Raw genomic sequence first — 7,634 nt, forward strand, 5'->3', positions numbered from 1 at the left:
ATCCTGAAATGAATGAGGAGGGGAGAACGTGACAGAATGTAGAGGAAGAAAGACGAGTGTGACTTCACGGCAGGGATGGAGATGAATCCATACATCATATGCATGTCTACATATATACACATCTGGAACATGAAAACAGGACTGTCTTTGGCAAGAATTGGACCAGCTACACAATGAGGAAGCAGTAGAAGAGGGTAGTTTGCCAGATAAACCACAACCAGGCCCAATGGTACAAATGTACAGAAATATTGTCATAAAAAATTATGACAATAGACACATGGTACGAAATTGAAACACGGCCATGTTAATGTTTGATATAGTATTTCAGAAGGAAGTTATTATAGATGAAGAGGAGAGGACTGTTAAAGACATTTCATGAGGACAAAACCTGGAGACAGCTAGAGAAAATGTTTTTTTTTTAAATGTTTATTTGTCTGGTTTTCATTTGTTTTCTATTATTTTGAACACTATTAAGCACTACCAAGTTTTGGTTGACTTTATGTCTTGGTACCTACAGAAAGATTTTTTCTTAGTTTTGGTTTGTAATAGAGATATATTTATACATAAAATAGTATTTTACAGGGAGAATAAACCAAAAATTAAACTAAACTAAAAAAAAAAAAAAAAAAAAAATCCCAAAAAAAATCAAACAGGGGCAGAGATGTGGTTAAGGCACTGTTCTTAGAGAAGGGCTGAGTTTGAGCGGAGGAAGGCATGTATGGCTGAGGTGTTCAATCATCCTATTGCTTGAAGGTTTGTACAGTTTCATTGGCCAGGGCAGTGGGGTTGCTGGGCATAAGGAATTTGGTATCTGGGAGGGGTTTTGAGGCTTGTGTGGTTGGTGTAGGTAGGTTCTGAAATGCTTTCCATACAGAGAATTATAGAGGAAGGTCTGGAATTGATAGAGGGAGAGGGCTTGGCATCATCCACCTTGACCCAACTCCACATGCCAAATCAAGGCAGCATGACAGGGTAAACTCAGAAACAGGCACAGGATGGTGCTGAAGCAGGCAGATAGGTCCTTCTGCCTGCTCTTCAGCAAAGAGCCCAAAGGCCAGGCAAGATTTCTTTTCCAGACTCCTTGCCTCCATTCAGGAATACTAGAGCAATGGCAGCATTTCAGAAGTCCATCAAACCGTTGACACCCTGTTGGAAGTAACTGAAGGCACAAGCCACTTTAGAAGGATCTAAGAATTTTTGTTGAACAAATGCCTCTTGGCTGATCATTCGATACCAGCCTGGCCCTGCCCCATGTCCAAACAGCCATGGGACAGCCCAGCCTTCTGGAGCATCTTTCCTAGTACCGAGGGCAAGGCCTCCAATGTTACCTTGAGCTGACCCACCATGATCATCTCAGGTATGTTCCCTACAAACTCACAGTAAGTGGCTGAAATGCTCAGGGCCTGTGCCATGGATATTATTGGCATAAAGGATGGACGTCCTTACTCTCCTCATGGCTGAGTTGATATTTAGGGAGGAGCTCTTCTTCCACGATGTTGTAGGGACAACATCCTGTGAGCCAGAGAACTTTGAGTCCTTCCATAGCCCAGCTGCTGGTGTCCAGAGTGTTGGGATACACAGGTATCCATTTGATGAAGACTCCTGCTTTGAACTTCAACTAAACTTTCTTGTTGAAACAAGTGTCTTCAAGAAAAATAGTACCTGAGATCACTTGCCTGGTACCCCGCCATCGGATTGCCTCAAACACTCGATGTTGGCGTTGAGAAGCTGAGATATTCAGAGAAATTAGGCTGGCTTAATATAATCAAAGAAGAGCTCCAATGACAGGCACAGAAAAACTCTCAGCTCGAGGCACAACCTTGGTTTTTAGAAAAATTGGATCAAAGAAAGTTGAGTGGGGGCAGCAATCAGTAAAGGGCCTTCAAGACAAGAGGTCCTCTGGCCCGGGTTATGGATCTAGAGGAAGCCACACAAGAAAAAAAATGTAGGTGGCTCAGACCAAGAACCCCATTGTGTCATACAATCTTCTGCCATGCTGTAGTTGGTTCCGGAAGCTGCCCCTTAGTGAGACCTGCTACTTGGAGCCACGTGAAAAGGAAGAGGAGAAAGAGGACAATAAACACTAGACACGCTTGGATTGGGGCCTGCAGTGCCCACAGGAGGCAGAGCCTATCTCTCTTGAGGCCGGAGAGGTGTATCTCATGGGGATGCTGAGGACTGGGAGGTGGGATGGCGGGGGCCCCAGGGCCCAGGACTTCGAAGTTGGAATCAGGGCTACCTGAACCTCTCAGTCTGGGGCAGAGCAGCTCCCCTTTAGAAAGTTTTTACTCTCTGAAAGTAGGGTCATACGAACTTTTCAAACAGACTTTAGAAAAATAAAAAGCTATTCAACTGGGGAGTCTTTGGCTTTTGCCTGACACATCTGTATCTCCTGTAGCTCCCTTTCTTCTCTGTTGTTCTAGCTTAGACCATAAGCATTGTACAGAATATAACTGATATAAGTATTTCGCATTTAAAATAATAAAGTTAGAATGTTCCAATAAGAAAAGCTATTATTTCTCTTTCTTTTATTTATTGTTGAGTACAGTAGAGTAAATGAGAGCCATCACCTTACGTAGCTCTCTGTAATGAACTGTCATTATCAGGGAGGCTTTTGGCTTCATTATCTGCAATGGGTGGGTGGAGAACAGTTCACATCCTGTGGCTTAGGTCAGAGCACACAGGATGCATTATTTCCTGTAGCTTCAGACTGCTGCCTGTCTACATCCTCTCTAGGATACCCTGTGGTCATTGTCTTTTTATTGGTCAGAACTGTCTGCTAAAAAGGCCTCGGGCTGGATGAGAAGTTTCCATGGCTGATTATTCTCTGTTCTCACACAAGTTCACCCTACATTTCACAGCACAGACAGGAGTCTCCAGCTCTGGTATACACCATAAGTCTTAGCAGCAAACCCACACCTCAGCATAATTTCTTTCAGTGGAGAAAAGAATGTTATATATTCCATATTTTTTTGAAGCAGGGCAATAGCCCACCCATGACATGACATGCTAATGTTTGTCACTATCACTGATCCTTCTCTATATCCTGTAATGGATGCTCACTATTTATCAGTACGTTTGGGGGGATTTTGTCATGGATTCCTTTTTCAATTGGTCTGACATTCACCAAAGCAGCAACATTTCGTACATTTCTGGGAACCCAATGCCACCTCTTTTTTCTGTCACCTGTTCTATTTGTATTCTCCAAGGAGCTCTGCTTTAAGGCCAGCACGTTGCTGCATTTTTCTCTGTTTTTTTTAAACAACTAATTTTTAAGCATCCTAGTAGTTTGATTTACCTTCCAGTGTGTTTCTCAGACTCATCCAAATGTCCCTCCATAAATGTGACTCAAGGCTGATGTCCTAGCCAGTGAGTGAGTTGCTATTCTAAAGAGAAGCACTTCAATCCCTCTCTTCTTCTCTCAGATTATCATCATCGTGCATTTACAAAAGTAGTGTGTTTTTCAAACACACAGAGAAGGTTAGAAGCTCTCAAGTGTATCTCCTGAAGAATTTTTAAAAGCTTCTGAGTTCTACCTATCAAAAGAATGAGCCCAACAACAATGAGCCTAAAAGCATGTTGATTGGGCTGTCTCTCATTGTCTATAAATCTCTTGTAATATCCATGATGTGTTCTTAAAGACAGAGTGGAAATCCTTTTCTGGTGATATAATAGTGAGATGAGACTGTATTCTAAGTTGCTTAAAAGCGACTGACAAACAGCTACCCTAAACAAATCATGTCTCTCAAAAGTGAATAAAGAAAATGCTTACTTTGCTTAATCTGTAATCATTTATGATAAAAGCCATTACTCTTGGGGTTCAAAGTTAATCAGGCATCCATCCTAAGGCCAGTTTCTGCCCATTTTTACTTTCTGATTCACTGTGAATCTAACTGAACAAGAGGGAAAATAGATTTGAAACTCAAGAGGGGCTCAGTAGTAATCCACTATAGTGGATAGTCACAGTGCACAGGATTCTACTATATCAATTGGCAGAAGTCCTACTTTGAATAATTTGTCTTTAAAAGTGAGGGCATAAGAGCAAATTATAAAGGAGAAAACAGATGACAGAGCAGTGGAGTTGATATGGAAAATGTACCAATGGTATTTCTCTTGATAAAACTTGCTACCTTGATGTATACCCACTAAAATTCACCAGAGTGCCCATGATAGGCACTTGTCTCTGAAGGAATTCGTTTTCATCACCAATATACAATAAATTTTTGATATCATGCCATAAATCAGTGATGTCAGAACTTCAGAATTGCTGCTGTATGTCTAGTTTTCACATACTCAATGGGATGAAATTTTAGAACAATATAGAAGTGTTATAGGAATTGCTAATTCCTATCTTTCCTTCTGTGTAACTTCAGCCACCAGATTAGGAGAAAGTACCAAATAATTTCCTGATGAGAGGAAGTTGAAAGAATATAGAGAAGCCTTGTTAGGTTCAGTGTGAATAGAATACTAAGAAACTGTCTAAGATGTTGCCAAGGAGATGAGAAATAAGAAGAATATAGCTGGAGATGGTTATTAGAGAAATCGAGAAGCAGTTAATGTTCACATCCCAACAGTTTGTGAACTTTTAACTGTTTCTAGTACTTTGAGCTTGAGTAGTTGCATTATTCTTATATTGTTGGCAAATATACTGCAAGAGATAACAAAGACTGTCTAGCTTTTATAACATATCTTCAGGTCTCCATGTTTTGAGTGATATTGACTGGAGAGAAATCCACAGATGCCAATGCAGGCAATGATCCATGAAGAGATGAGAATGAGAACACATTTCAGACTAACTTCATCATGTATGTATGTATGTATGTATGTATGTATGTATGTATGCATGTATGTGTGTATTTTCCAGTTAAGTATCTGATGGTGTCTTTCCATAATAGCTGGACCCTGTAAATAGTAGAGATTTCAGTAATATAATTCTCTAGCATAAGCAGGACCATTATTATTGGCATTTATCTGTAATGAGAGTCCCAGAAAGAAAAATATATAAAGAGTTATGTGATAAAAATAAATTTCACATACAAAATAAAATGCTATTTTGCTGTAATTTCTATAGCTCCATGCTATGGGACTATGTTCTGTAGCTGACTAGTTAGGGAGAGGCATTGTAAATGCCTGTAGTCTACATTGAACATAGATATTGACATATATGACAGCAGAGAATGCGCAAGACACAGACAGCCATACTTTTAGATGTCAAACTCATGTCTACTCATTATTAATTATGCATTAGAAGTTTGGAATACTATATAAAATTTGTGTTTATGTTATACAAACCAATGCCTGTATTAGAGGTTCTCATGGGCCTCTTTGAACTATTTTCCTTGCCAGAGCCTTATCTTTTTTCAGACCAAGGGAATGCATAAAATTAATGAGCAAAGAAAACCTGTTAATGGTGGTCATTAGCCTCAAACACTTAAACTTAAGACATTTAAGTAAAGAGTTGACATCTTTCAATTTTTTTAAATTCCTTTGATGAGCTTTTAAAATTTTCTTAGTCTTTATCATTAATTAATTTAATTATTCACTTTATATCCTGATTGTAACCTCCTTCTCCTTCTAGTCCCTTTCTCATACTCCCCATCTCAACATCTCTTCTTACCCTTCTCTGTGAAACGAAGGCCCATCCATAGGTACCAACCTACCTTGGCACATAAATAAACAAGACTAGGTACATCCTCTCCCACTGAGCCCAGCTAGAGAAAAGAGGTCCAACGGCAGGCAACAATGTCAGAGACAGCCCCACTCTAACTGTTAGGGAACCCACATGAAGAACAAATTGCACATCTGCTACATATGTATAAAGGGCCTATGTCCATCCCTGCATGCTCTTTGACTGGTGTTTCTGTCTTATGAGCCACTTATTCTTCTTTTCCAGTTTACCTTGAGTCTGTTTAAGTTGTAATTTTAAACATTTTTCTTATGTTGTACATAAATGTTAAATGAAGTTTTAGTAATAAAGGACAAGATAAAATTTCTTGTTTTGCTAATGCTGTTGTCAAATGGATGAAGTTACATTCCATGGTGTCACCACCCCACTGCTATACAGCTGCTTACCAGATTCCAGTATTAAACTATCAAGATTCTTGGATACTAGTTTATAGGGCATGAACGTCTCTCTTTTCCTTCTGTTTAAACTTCATTCAGGCATCTTCCAACATTCATAGTGTGTTTACTCTGTTTTAATAAAATTGTCCTCTACCTGACTTCTGAGACTTCAAGAAATCTTTTAACAAGACTAAGAATTCCAACGGAGTATTTAGCTTCCCCAGTAATATCATGAACAGTAAGATTGCTTGGTAACCACAAGCCATTAAAGATCAAAAAGTGAAGGAAGTCAACATCTTATGTTTCTAAAAATCAGAAGACAAGCTGAGGTACCCCAAAACATCTTATCTCTCCTGACTTAATGAAGACAATGTCTTTTTGGCTTATTTCTTGACTGTTGAGTAGAGGGAAAACAAAAGGTCAAACAGAGGGAAAATGTCAAGTCATTCCTCAAGTGATTGCCTATGAAGTAATTGAATTTCAAAAAAAATCTAGCATCTAGTGAACAAAAGAAATAAGAATTTTAGAGAAGTCAATAGGGAAGTAGGAGAGATTCAGTGCTGTTCCAAAGCCTGTTGTGATCAGGGATGTTCCTCCCTGCCTCTAGGTAGAAACTGTAGTTTGAATCAACATCTTTCAACGTGAGAAGAGAAGCAGCAGAGTTGGTAAAAAAAAAAAAAAAAAAAAAAAAAAAAACCCACCATATATGGTGGAGTGGCTTACCCTGAAAGACACTGAACTCTGAGAGTCATCACAACTGTGTGTATCTAAGGAAATAATTATTGTGTCCTATGAGAGAGAAACCTGACATCCTCAGGGAATTAATTTTGTGTTCCAATCATCAATACATTGTCACTATCATGTCAACAATGTCAAAATGTTCTCATGTCTCCCAATTCTCTGTCCAAATATCAGAAAATCAAAGGAATAGAGACTCATACATAAAAAGGGAAGGAAGGTCACAGAACTGCTAATCCCTGTCTTTCTGTATTTGTGATCTCAACCACCAGAAAATGAGGGGATAGTACTAAGCACTGTGAGTGTGAGATGCAGGGAATGAGGGGATAGTGTAAACAGTGTAACTATGAGATACAGAGAAGGAAGAGGATTACTAAGCAATGTAAGTGGGAGATGAGGTTGTATTTGTTCTAGAAGATTCATATGTTTATGAAAACAATTCATAAAATTGTTTTCTATCAAAGGTGGTTAGCTTGGCAAGGGCTTATGTTTTCTGAACCTCCTCCTCCTTCATGTAAATTGGCTAATTTAGATCAAATTGTGAAACTGAGCTCATCCACTGAGACACAACACTGTCACCATCTATGGCAGGAACAAAACACAGAAACCATCTTTGCTAAATGTGTTTGCTTGCGGTTTGGGTTCCTGTCCAATGTTTTTGGAAAACTAAAGTGTCTTTTTGAGCTACTTTTGTTTTGATCTTTTTGTGACACCAAGACTATTCTTTATTTGCTTCTAATAAACTAAATACATGGCATGAGTTTAATATGGTACTGAGAATAACTCAAGGAGTATTGTTGTAGGAAAATGTAGAGAAATTCAGAGCCATTTCA

The 7,634-nt window shown here is 39.0% G+C and overlaps 1 pseudogene; it reads right to left on the reverse strand.

The window, feature by feature from the left end:
* Positions 1-740: 740 nt before the first annotated feature.
* Positions 741-1,691, reverse strand: LOC114627764 (annotated as a pseudogene).
* Positions 1,692-7,634: the final 5,943 nt, after the last annotated feature.

This window comes from Grammomys surdaster, unplaced genomic scaffold, assembly GCF_004785775.1.
Source record: "Grammomys surdaster isolate TR1022 unplaced genomic scaffold, NIH_TR_1.0 258, whole genome shotgun sequence".
In the NCBI taxonomy this organism is placed as follows: domain Eukaryota; kingdom Metazoa; phylum Chordata; class Mammalia; order Rodentia; family Muridae; genus Grammomys; species Grammomys surdaster.